Source organism: Tenrec ecaudatus, chromosome 4, assembly GCF_050624435.1.
Source record: "Tenrec ecaudatus isolate mTenEca1 chromosome 4, mTenEca1.hap1, whole genome shotgun sequence".
Taxonomy (NCBI): Eukaryota; Metazoa; Chordata; class Mammalia; order Afrosoricida; family Tenrecidae; genus Tenrec; species Tenrec ecaudatus.
Window position 1 is genome coordinate 79631462 of NC_134533.1, and position 13513 is coordinate 79644974.

At 44.8% G+C, this 13513-nt stretch overlaps 1 long non-coding RNA gene and 1 pseudogene across 1 annotated transcript in view; one reads left to right on the forward strand and one right to left on the reverse strand.

The window, feature by feature from the left end:
- The window catches only part of LOC142444286 (heterogeneous nuclear ribonucleoprotein A1-like), a 46018-nt pseudogene extending 36806 nt beyond the window's left edge, over positions 1-9212 (forward strand).
- The window catches only part of LOC142446963 (uncharacterized), a 284502-nt gene that overhangs the window by 63275 nt on the left and 207714 nt on the right, over positions 1-13513 (reverse strand). The gene's annotated exons all lie outside the window — the stretch shown is intronic.

A 13513-nucleotide genomic window follows, 5' to 3' on the forward strand; every position in this document is an offset into this window, starting at 1 on the left:
GAGAAGGTTCTGAAGGTATCATCCACCCTGGATTCCCTGTGTCTCCAGCCCCCATATGTACCAGTGTACAACCTCTGCCCTATCCAGTCCTGCAAGGTAGAATTCGGATCATGGTAGTTGGGGGGAGGAAGCATCCAGGATCTGGGGGAAAGCTGTGTTCTTCATCGGGGGCTGGAGACACAGGGAATCCAGGGTGGATGATACCTTCAGGACCAAGGGTGTGAGGGGCGATGCTGGGAGAGTGGAGGGTGAGTGGGTTGGAAAGGGGGAACTGATTACAAGGATCCACATGTGACCTCCTCCCTGGGGAGGGACGGCAGAGAAGGGGGTGGGGGGAGACTCCGGATAGGGCAAGATATGACAAAATAACAATGTATAAATTACCAAGGGCACATGAGGGAGGGGGAGCAGTGAAGGAGGGAGGGGGAAAAAAAAAGAGGACCTGATGCAAAGGGCTTAAGTGGAGAGCAAATGCTTTGAGAATGTTTGGGGCAGGGAATGTGCAGATGTGCTTTATACAATTGATGTACGTATATGTATGGATTGTGATAAGAGTTGTATGAGCCCCTAATAAATTGTAAAAAAGAAAAGAGGAGAAAAAAAAGAAAATGATTAGGGCAAAGAATGTACAGATGGTCTTTATACAATTGATGTATGTATATGTATGGACTGTGATAAGAGTTGTATGAGCCCCTAATAAAATGTTTACACACAAAAAAGAGAAAGTTATTTTTGTTTTAATAAAGTAGATTTTAAACCCTGAGTTAAAACATGAAAGCAACCTTTAGCTAAAATATTTACACTGGTTCTAGAAAGTCTATTTGTCAACCAACTCAGACCAATAGGGCTCAGTGACAGAAGAACTGTAATTCGCCCAGTGTTTCTCACACTTCCTAATGCTGCGACCCTTTCATACAGTTCCTCATGTTGTTGTGACCCCAACCATAACATTATTTTCATTGCTATTTCATAGCGGTAGTTCTGCTATTGTCATGAATCGGGCAACCTCTGTGAAAGGGTCGTTCGACCCCCAAAGGGTTCATGACCCACAGGTTGAGAACGCCTGGTTTGACTTTGGCATTCCCCAAAGACCATGCACCTGAACCTCAGGCTCAGTGACTTATTCTCTAAAGGTGTTTGGTTGTTTTAAAAGTCTTCATAACAAAGGGATCAGTTTCTATCCTTCAACTTATACTCCCAGTTCTAAATAGGCACTTTTTAAAAGGCTGAGGATATATTTGTTCATTGATGCTCCCTCTGAAACAAATAGCTTAATGCTGGTTTACTAAGTAAGCACACCATAACTGTAGTCAACTAATTTCCTGCCAGTTCTGCCCGCCACGAACATATCATCGCTCACAATTTGTCTTTCTCCCTCTTTTTTTCAAATACTATAGGAAACATAAGATTGTAGGTAAATATATCAATGCTAATTTATAGATTAGCAAAATATTTGAATTTTCGAAAATGTTCTGAACATTTTGAAAGGTAGGTAGAATAGGGATAAAGGAGTTGTCTCCCCTAAATGCCTGTCTAGAGAAAATCAGTGGGCAGAGCCACAATAAAGGGGTTAGAAAGAAGTCAGGCACCCATCAGAGACCCATGGACCCTCAGACTAGGCACCAGCAACATGACATCACATAGGTGCGCCTAAATGCAGCCAATAAGGTGGGCCCCTACCCTCAACCACGCCTCCCCGGCCAGTGTGCATGGGAGGGGATAAATGGCAGCCCCAGCAGGCCAATGATTTCAGCTGTGCTGGGCAGGTGGAGGGTGGGGATCTCTCCTGCATACTCCATCTGTAAGGCCTCCAGGCCCTCATAGGACGCATTCTCTTGGCCTCTGGGGATTTCCTGCGTGGTTCCGCACAGCCGTTTCGCACCTGTTCCTGTATTCTTTTCATGTGGTTTTTCGTGCTCTCTTGAAGTGGCCATCTTCAGTTGTGAGCTTCCGTGTGGCCTTGTACACTTTCCAGAAGTAGCATGTAATTTTTGAGACTATAATATCCAAAACTTTCTTTTTCCTCATAAAAGTCCCTGGGATTTTACAAAAGGGCTTCTGCCACATGAATTCTTTGAGCGCTGGAAGGCAAGCACTGAGCTAGACCACCCCAGAAATCTAACCATTTCACAAAACAAAACCATCAAATCCGCATCTCTTGAAGTCTGAACTTTTAAGTAATTGACCTAAATTCAAATGCCATCACCTCATTGTCCACTAAATTTCTTTCCACATTCAGGTCACACTCTTCGGAATTTGTAATTGTCCTCATAGCACTCAGCAGTCTCTGAGATTATTTTGTTTTTCATTCATTTCTTTTCTCGGTACAAGAATGGTGACCACATCTGTCTTTTTACTATTCCCAGGACCTACAAAAGTTCCTGGCAAACGGAAAGTGTCCAATGAATATGCAGTCATGTAATTAATTGTTCAGCCACATTGTCATCACTCTTCAGCAATGCCTCAGATTGAAGCAACCCCGGGCAAGCAGTTGGTAATGTCAAATTGTTTTCACTCAACTTGTACGAAAATTACTTCCACAGAATTTCTCAAGCGGAAGATAAGATAAAATCAACTTTCCCAATACCTGTAGCTGTTAAAACTAAGCATCAATTAAGAAGGTACAGAACTTTGATCAATTGTTGAAGCTGTCAGGGCAGTTGATTTTCACAAGATATTTAGCATTAATGTCTGTGTCAGATGGCAGAGCCCAGATATGAAAAAAGAATTGTATTCTCAATCACCTCAAATTTTGTGGAAGAAACACAATGGGGGGAAGGGGTTCTTATAAAAACTAAAGAGAAACTGTATTTTAGAAACATACAGAAAAACAAGAGAATACTACAGTAAATGCTGCTTGATCAATAAAGAGAATTTCTAAGAGAGTCTGTAGAGATGAAGCAGAGCTCACCTGCCAAGTAACAGAAAAGGAGACTCGCCAGCAAATGCAAAGCCTGTGTTCAGAACTGTGATTAGTCGAGAACACTGCATTCAGTATTCCACAGAGACTTCAGAAGACCTTGAACCGAAGTTACAGGTGGAAGACTTCGAGCTAGGAAGTTCAGATCATGCAGGAATTTTAAGCCACGGAATAGAGAGAGTGGGAGAGAGAGCTGCAAAGGCAAAGCTGCAGAGGCTGTAAGAAGAACCTTCAGGAAGACTAGGGGGGCTCAGTCTGGTAGAAGAAGAGAATGGTGTGTTGCAGGAGAGACATGGAGACACATTTGAAAGAAAGGTGGAGACCATATCATGCTAGCCCCAGACGGTTCCAGCTACTCTAAGCAATCAGAAGGAAACCACTTGAATGGGTATTCGGCTTTCTCCTTACCAGGACAGATGTACGATGATTTTTTTATTTATTAGTAACATCACATATCTTAATTATGTTGCTTTTTATATTTCTTTTTTTTTTTAGTTGTGAAATTTTTGCACCCAGTTACGATTCCCACGGAGATTATGGGTTGGGTTGCAATCTGCATGGTCAGCAGTTCGAAAGCACCAGCCACTCTGCTGGAAACAGATGGGGGCTTTTTATGCCCTTAAAAAATTGCAGTCTCAGAAAACCATCAGCGGGTCACTATGAGGTGGCATCGACAGGAAGGCAGTGAGTTTGGTTTGCCTTTTGGATGCTAGCTGGACTGGTCTGCGGGCCACTTCTTGAGAAGAATGGTTTAAGAATACCTAGAGAAGTGTGTATGGATCCATGGGGATGCTACAGATTAGGCATTGTCCTGCTAATCCAAAAGGTAGTGGTTCAAAGCCACCGGCCCCTCCAGGGAAGAAAGATGAGTCCCAGAGGACTTGGAGTATCAGAATGCCTAGATAGGGTCACCATGAATTGGACTCACTCAGTGGCAGTGGGATGGAGAAACGATTATTGAGTGTACTGTTACCCTGCTGCCACCGAGTCGATCCAGCCGCACAGAATTGCTCCATAGAGCAATTTTACAGAAACAGATGCCCACATTTCCCCCACCGAGCGGCTGGTGGGTTCAAACTTGCAGGTAGCAGCTGAGTGCTTTAGTCGCTATGCCAACAGGGTGCTTAAATATCAGTACAAGGACTATTACTTGGATTGATATCTCATCTTACACCCAGAGATATAAAACAGCACTGAATAGCTCTTTTTTAGTCTAAAAATCTACACAGAAATGGAATGGTATACTTTATCTTTAGAAGGGAACTGTATGTTTGGAAGCCAATGTGCAATGGAGGAAAGACTGAAAATGCACTAAAAGACAGAAAACTGGATCCATGACCATCATCTTATAAAAATTAAAAAATGAATAGATGGAAGCAATTAAGTAGCTGGTATACGATGTTTAACAGCTTATACTGTTTACGTGCTTCACTACAAAGCCTAGAACACTGCTAGCACAATTCTGACTCATGACTATGTAGCGTTTCCAAGACTGTAATCACTCATCTGTGCTCAAGACAGCTATATTTCACTTCTATCCTGAGGCCCTAAATTAATCCAGCCTCTTATTAACAACTATTGTATAATATACTAAAGTAATTCTAAAAATCTATTTCTAATTTGATCAATTTTCAACTATATCATACAATTTTGAAAACTGTCATTTTCAAAACATGTTTTAAAGGCATGCCCTGGTACTGTAGTTGTTACACATTTGGGCTGCGATCCACATGGTCGGCTGTTCAAAACCACCAGCAGCTCCATGAGGAAAAAAGACCGGGCTGTCTACTCCTGTAAACAGTTACAGGCTTGGAAACTCCCCAGAGGTCACCATGAGTCAGCACTGACTCGGTGGCTCTGACCATGGTTTTATGTGCATAGCAGTGACATCATTGTTACCTCAAAAGAAAAGTTATTTCTTTTGCCTGTGCTTACCTTAGGATTTACATTACAAGACTTTTAAAGCCTGTGAGCTGTATTGCATAGCTTCTAATATAGAGAATATATAAATATCAACTACAACATATTATCATATTTTTACTACTTAGAATCCCCATCTTCTTTGATTTTCCTATTAAGGCTACATGATTTGTTTCTATGAAGAAAAGGAAAACATGTGGCTGAGAAAAAATATAAAATATAAATATAACAGTAAAACAGGGGCTTAGGGTATTCGTCTGTTTCATGAGCCATTTTTTGTTTTGTATTTTATAAAATATAGGCTATAAGTAAGACTGCAATTTATTTTTTAGAGATTTATTGAATTCCCTGTATTTCTTTCTTTTCTAATTATCAACATTTGGGGTTGAAAGTTTAGGTCTACAAACAAGAAATCTATAGAAGAGGCTCATTCATTTCATCTAGCCATTCATTTTAATCACTGAAAACATTCTGTTGAGTGCCATGGATACACATTATGCTCTGTACTATCTGAAGATTCAGTAACTGACAAACAAAAAAGGAAGCACAATTTCCAAATGCTCAGAACCCAAAAGATAAAAACACACAAGCAAACCAGTAACTGAAAGCTCAGGATGACAGAGAAGGTTCACTGTTGTTGGGTGCTGGCTAAGCCACGGTGGCTAAGCCACTGCCTGGTCCTGCATCATTCTCCAAATCGGTGCAGCAGTTGAACCCACTGCCAAGCCTGTTATCAAAGGTAAATGACACGTTTTCTGCAGCAAAGAGATATCAGAGTCTGGGAGACATTGTTCTAATATAGTTGAACTTGCTGTACAAATGTACCTCGGGTTGGTGCAAATGGTTCATTCCTGGGCTGAGAACCCAAAGGTTGACAGTTCAAGTTCACCCAGTGGAGGCTCAGAAGAAAGCCTCGCAGTTTGCTTCTCAGAGATCACCCTTCTAAACCTGTGCAGGACAGTTCTCTTCTGACACACCCGAGGTTGCCAGTCTGGATTCAGCGCTAACTGGCTAGTTGGCTGATGACGTTGAGCAGTGTGAGCGACAGACTGCAGTGGATACTGTGGAAGGCCCCTCGGGAACTCCTTTCCGTCCAAGGCACTCGATCACCAGCTGCTGGGAGCGTGGGCTGCTGAGGGCTCATGGTTGACTCCCTTCCTGGGAATTTCTCCCCACTAAATTGAGGCATCTTATCTGAGGGTTATGTCTCCACCTTCTACAGAAATGACTGGTTGATGCAGAGTACAGACATCCAAGGTCAGACTTCCCAAGCACTCTCCCAGCTCCATAGTACCCGGTGGATCGGACCAAGGTCTCTATCGCAACGAGGTCTCAACACAGCTTCTCCTGCTACCCAAACCTGCTTCCCCCACTCCGAGCGTGGGTCCTGAGTAAAACCCCACCCTAGAATTTCTTTCCTAGGAACCTGACTTACTTTAGGCAGATATTTCTTCCTTTTGGAATCTCCCTTTCCTAGTACACAAAGTCCACGAGAGCAGCGGCTCTCTGTACTCAGCACCTAGAACAGCGAGGCTCAAAACCATGTCCTGGGTGAATAAAATGAACTCGGACCTTCTGCTGTTCTTTCCAGTTTCCTCAGCACTGGGAGCCTTCCTCCTGTCCCACAGAGGGCAGCTCGGAGGGGCTAGCTGCAAAGAAGGTAAACGACGTGGTATGTCACTTCTATCCATATGTCTTTTAAACGCCCCTTTAGCAACTGGGCGGAACATTCAAAGAAGGTGGAGAGGACTCTAAATCAGGGATTGCTTAGCTTTGTCGTTCTGCTAGGTGAAAAGCCATTTCAGAAGCAAGAACAGAAACACCCAATGGCCAGAGAAAAGAATCGCCGCAAGTTAATCTCATCCAAGATCCCGGTGTGGAGAAGTGATGGTGGTAGCAGAAGCCACAGAACCACAACCATGAGAAAAAGAAGGAATGGTGGGCGTCCTAACCCACCGAGAGAGTGAAGCTCAGTGCCTTCAGAAAAGAGGCTGACTTGAAGAACAGAGTGCTCTTTGGGTTTCTAGCAAGGCTAACATGAACTCGGTATCACTGGCTAGTGTATGTCAGAGACTAAGGGGTCACGTGGCTAAGAGGGAAAAGACATGATTCCCGGCACAGCTAGGAACCAAAAAAAGTATCCTCGCAGGTTTTTTTAATCCTGATGTGTAACCTGTTAACTTCCTTTAAAAACATAATTATAAATATTGTCTATGAGCTCTGCGAGGCCTTCGCAACCAGTTATTGAGCCCAGCAGACAGGTGGAGTGCCATGACAGATGGTTAGTATCAAAATAAGATAAAAGACTTGGAGTGGAGCTATGCCAGTCACTGCATCACAGAAAGCCTCTCTGGGAAGATGTGGAGTTGAGATCCCCCTTGGGTGGCCTGAGCAGGTCAGACATGGACCCCTTACAATTCCTTCATTGCCTCTCAGGTCTCCCAGTCTGACTTCCTGCCCCTCTGCAGGCCTCTGCGCAGGAACTGGTCTTCGATTCCCATGCTTGCAATACCCCTGCCTGAGAAAGCCTCGTGGCTTTCTGTTTGACCTCCTATCTGCTGGAAGGACAAGATCGGGGCTTCGGGGTTGATGGAGCAAGATTTCTCAACGAAACCCGCACAGGGCAGCCCTGGGCACTCCCCGCGAATGAGCAGGAGCACTGTCAGGATGGAACAACATTCCTTGGCACAGATTTCTGGCCCTTCTTCTCCCTGATGCAGTTTTCAATTATGCTCCTTCATAGCAAGCCCCCCTGGGTCATCCTGGGTCCTTCAAGAATATGTATGAAGATTTGAGAATCCCAAAATCAGTTGCCATAGACTTCTGAGCTGACCTATCTTCCTTCAATTTAATTGACCAAGCAGATCCTTCAGAATGCTGTTTTAATTCGCCTTTTTTTTTGGGGGGGGGGGGCGGGTAAGGCGCTTGAATGAGACTAAGATCTGTATTTCACTGCAGGAACTTGTCCACAGTCATCCACTTTCTTTTTAACATTTTATTAGGGGCTCATACAACTCTTATCACAATCCATACATGCATCAATTGTGGAAAGCACATCCGTACATTCTTTGCCCTAATCATTTTCAAAGCATTTGCTCTCCACATCCACTTTTATGAAACTTGAATTGCTTTACTTTTCTGCTGTGGACGCCGCGGCGGCAGCATCCATCACTGGGGCTTTCTCTCCTCGCCGCCGTCACGTGGAAGGCAGTGTCTCTGCAAGGGCCCGAACAGCTGCGGAAACGCTTCATCGGAGGATTGACCTTTGAGACCACAGATGAGAGTCTGTGGAGCCATTTTGAGCAGTGGGGGACCCTTTCGGACTGTGTGGTGATGAGAGATCCAAACACCGAGCGCTCCAGGGGCCTTGGGTTTGTCACCTCCTCCACCGTGGCGCAGGTGGACGCAGCCATGAAGGCCACACGAGGTAGATGGCGGAGCCGTGGAACCAGAGGGCTGTCTCGCGAGCAGACTCGCAAAGACCGGGCGCCCATTTCACGGTGAAAAGGATCTTTGTTGGGAGGTATCAAGGACCCTGAAGAGCACCACCTACGAGATGATTTTGAGCAGGATGGGAAAATTGAAGTGATAGAAATCATGACGGATCGAGGCAGTGGCAAGAAGAGAGGCTTTGCTTTGGTGACTTTTGAGAACCATGACTGTAGATAAGGTTGTCATTCAGAAACACCACACTGTGAATGGCCACAACTGTAAGCAAGAAATGGCCAGAGAGGTCGAAGCAGTTCTGGACACTTCGGTGGTGGCCGAGGTGGTGGTTTTAGTGGGAATGACACCTTTGGTCCAGGCGGAAACTTCAGCGGACGTGGTGGCTTTGGTGGCAGGCGCGGTGGTGGCGGCTATGGCGGCAGTGGGGATGGTTATAATGGATTTGGTCATGATGGAAGCAACTTTGGAGGTGGTGGAAGCTACATTGATTTTGGCAACCACAACACTCAATCTTCCAATTTTGGACCAATGAAGGGAGGCAACTTTGGAGGCAGGAGCTCTGGCCCTTACGGTGGTGGTAGAGGTCAATACTTTGCCAAACCACAAAACCAAGGTGCCTGTGGTGGCTCAAACAGTAGCAGTACTTATGGCAGTGGCAGAAGATTTTAAATGACTACCAGGAAACAAAGCTTAGCAGGAGAGGAGAGCCGAGAAGTGACAGGGAAGCCACAGGTTACAACAGATTTGTGAACTCAGCCAAGCACAGTGGTGGCAGGGCCCAGCTGCTACGAAGAAGACATGTTTTAGACAATCCTCATGTGTATGGGCAAAAGAACTCGAGGACTGGATTTGTGACTAATTGTATAACAGATTATTTTAGTTTCTGTTCTGTGGAAAGTGTAAAGCATTCCAACAAGGGGTTTTAATGTAGTTTTCTTTTTCTTTTGCACCCATGCTGTTGATTGCTAAATGTAATAGTCTGATCGTGACGCTAAATAAATGTCTTTTTTAAAAAAAAAAAAAACTTTAATTGCTTTATAAAAACAGTTATTCCTCCATTCATTCTTGTTTTCTCAGTTAATCTCCAAGCATCCATTGCAAATGTGTTCTCACTCGAAAACTCTACGGTTCCCTAAATGTCAGTCATCTGCCATGTTTTCAGGCTGGCAACATGTTCACACGTTCACATGTTATTGCATGCTCACCTTGTAACAAGTACTGTATACGGCTTACCTCATGAGCACTGCGCCACAAGTCTATAAAACAGATAGCCTAAGTCCATTTTACAGAGGGGGAAATTAAGTTTCTGGGAATTGGGGAAACTGACCCAGAATCACACAACTCCTAGGAGATGCAGGCATTCAGGTTCGGTTTTGCCTGACTCCGTAGGAGCACGCTTTTCCCACTCCCCTGCATCTGAGTCCAATACAACAAGGCACCACAGTACCTTTTAGGAAACAATATAAAATTGGCCAGCTCAAAGACTTTAGCATTTCATCAGGTTTCATACCCTTTTTTCTTTTTTTTTAAGATCTCAGAGGGCCACTTGAACATTTTTCTCTGTATAGTGGAAGCATTTGGAATGCTTAAAAAAAAAAAAAGTCAAATACACATAGCTCCAAAGTACTAGAAAGCAGACATCAGAATTTATCTAATTTGTTAGAAAAACTATTTGTTACCTTGTACTGAGAAAATCATGTTTACTGCGTAGATTGCTGGGGGCAAACTCAGAAGATTTCCGAGTTAATTTCCCCTCATAAATAATACATTGTCAAGCCTAAAACACACAGGCCGTTTCCCTCAGCTCTTTATCTGTGGGTTGCAGACGCCATCTATCGGGATGTGAGCTTGCTGTGCACGACCATGGGACTACTCCCGGCACAAGTCTGGCCTGGGGTGACGGTTCTCTGGACCAGCGAAGATGAGGCTCCATCTCATACCAGATAGCCTTTCAAGAGGTTCATTTCAAAAGATACTCGTGGTTTTCTTTCAATGGAATAGCTTGTTCCTAATAGAGTATCCATAAGACAGGGAGATCTCACCACAGAGGGCATGCACACTGAGGAAAACGTGTTTTCAACTGTGAAAACACAGGCAACAGAAACCAAGAACCAGAAGCGCAGGCAGGCTTTGACCAAGACAGGACATCTGTAACAGTAAGAGTGCAGCGCTCTGAGGCAGTCAGCATAACCGCAGCAGATCCAGTTCCAATGGCTGTCACAGGCCAGGCAGAGGGAGAGGCGTTTGCTCCTCTCCAGAGTGCTCCACCTTGCCTCTAGAGGGACTCTGGAGGTTCTGAAAAATCGTTTTAATCTGATACAGAACAGCTTCAGTGTGTGTGTGTGTGTGTGTGTGTGTGTGTGTGTGTGTTCTTGCTGTCAGATTTATAATGCACCAGTTTGTCTGAAAGGTTTAACACCCCAGAGGGTTAAGAACACCAACACACTTGTCTCAGAAGGCAGAGCCATCAAGGCAGACTGCACGGATTTCAGAGTTGTGCAGACCAAGTGTGAACTCCACCACCACTCTTTCACCTTGTGAGGCTGAATGCCAACAACGGCCAGTTACGTGCTCTGCCTCCATTTCTAGTTTGGAGACGCAGATGAACCGCACCTCAAAGAAGAAAAACAACTCAGTAGGGGTCGTGTGCCTCTGTTGAGGCCATTGCTCTAACCACGTGTGCCTCGCCCAGCCCAACCTCTGCTGGATTTTCTTCGCTGAGAATAGTACCCTGCTCTCTCTCCATCGTCAGCTTCAAGGTCTAGTTCATCAAACAGAGACAGCTTCATGTGCAGTCACACAGGACCCCTCCCTCAAAAGAGCTTCTGTACTGGGGGCTTAATGAAAGCTTCAAAGTCTTTTTCTTTTTCAAATTGCTACACTATTGTTCTTTGGTTAAATCTGCTTTATTGAGATAATTCACACATCATACAATTCAATAGGTCAGTCCTTATTAAGAAGGGTAGAGCAACCGCAGAGCCATGACTATGGACTTCCCATTTCCCCCGCTCAACCCTCGCAGGATCCCAGGTAAGCGCTATTTCAGTGGCTGTCATCACAAACCCTGGCATCCCTGTGCAGAGACAACACATGACACAAGGATGAAGAACAGGGTGCGGGGGTGGGGGTGGGGGGGCAACAACAATGATCATACAAAATAACGAGAGACCTCAACTTAAGAAAAAGCAAACCATAATAAAAAATACGATCAATTAAAAGAGGGTCTAAATCTGATGGCAAAGTGTTACATTCCAGGCTGAGAAGAGTTGCTAAGATCCTCTATACAATTACTTTATCTTTCGATTTGTGTTTTGTAAGTGAAGGCTGGTAGGACAGAGAAGCATGGGGCAGGGTGGGAGGCACAGAGCATCACGCCACTTCACCCTCTGGTTCTCAGTCAGCCCTCCTCCTCAACCCCACTACCCTCCCTTCCTCCTACCTCCTCATGCTCCAATCCCAAACTGCTTCTGCCTTCCTCCCCAACATCGATCAGGTGGTAGAGCATCACTCCATGCCCTGCAAGTGGAGGGGAGAGTCCATGTAGGGGGCCAACCCTCCCTTGCCCTGAAAAGAAAACAAACCCCAGCCCACTCCCATTCAGTCCATTCCGCTTCAGAGCTGGACCACACAGGACAAAGCAGTGCTTCCTAGCATTTCTGAGACTCTAAATCTTTATGGGAGCAAACTGCTCCATCTGTCTCCTCGGAAGTAGCTGTTGATTAGCTGCATTATGTGTCATCCACAACACCACGGAGGCTCCTCAGAGACAGGCACATACCCTATGACTTCTGAGGATAAGGCAAAGCAGTGGTCGCCTCTGCCCACAGCTAGCGACACCACAGCAAGTCTGAAGGGCAATTAGGAACAGACTTCTCTAAACTAATTGCCATCAAGTCAATACAAACTCATAATAGCCCAATGGGTCAGGGCAGAACTTCCCCTGTAGGTTTTCGAGGCAGTGATTCCTAGCCTGAGTAGAAAGCTTCATTTTCTCCTGTAGAAAGACTGGTGGTTTCGAATGCCTGACCTCAAAACTAGCAGCTCCGTTCATAGCCTCCTACTTTCCCCTGATCCTAGCACCAGACACTGAAGGCACAGTCCTGTGGAGGGTGTCGTCACAGTGGAGGCAGGGGAATTATGGGAATGAGATATTGATTGACTGCTCTGTATTGGTCAAGGTCCCTGCAATTTTATTTTGCATTAAAGCCTCACAAATTATGTAGCTGGCTCTGTCCTTAAAAGAATATATGTATTTTTTAATATTGGAGAATAAATGCTAACAAGCTGCTATTACTCAAACTTTTGCTTTCAATATCTTCCTGCTAAATCCTCTGTCTGCTGGCATTAGCACTCTGGTCTCCCATTTACACATCCTCAATTATTTGGGGATGAAAGGGCAGACAAATAAAAAATTCAATTGTATCCCCAAAAAGAGCCTATATATAACACTGCACTGAAGATGTCCTATCATATGAAACCATATGGTATGTCTATTTCACAAATGGAGGGGAGGCAAATGGGCCAGTTTAGGATAATTCGAATATCTTTCCTGGTCCTCCCTGTCTGTTACATATTAAAGCCCTGTTCTGGTAGTTAGCACTGACAGGAAGGCCTGTTGGGGATTAGTTCATTTTACAGCCTAAAGAGCTAAAAAGCTTTCTTTCTTTCCTCCCCCACCCTGTTTTTCTTGAGGAAATGGGCCACACGCTGTATTTCTGGTCTAAGCAATGAGTATTCAATCCCTAGCATTCCCAAAGCAGCATGCATGCATCCGTATCTCAGATGAAACTCAAAAGAGTCGCCCACTTATATTAGTTATTTTTCCCAGACACACTGCTGAGTGGGCTTATGCGGGTAACATTAGAAATAGGGGGAGCTGTTTGGTAGCCCCTTTCTCCAGCTTCCCAAGTTAGCCCTTCCTCAGATTCCCCTCCCACACACACTGCTTCTCCAGTGATCATATTAAAGACAAATATCATCTTCTCAATGGTGTTTTATAAACCTGGAGCAGCAGTTCGCAACTGGTGGGTCGCCACCCCTTCAGGGGTCAAACGACCCCTTCACATGGGTTCCCCGATTCATAACAGTAGCAAAATGACAGTTATGAAGTAGCAGCGAAAATAATGTTATGGTTGGGGGGATCACCACTACGTGAGGAACTGTACTAAATGGTGTGGCCTTAGGAAGGTTGAGAACCACTGGCCCAGAGTGTCTAATGTTTAAAGG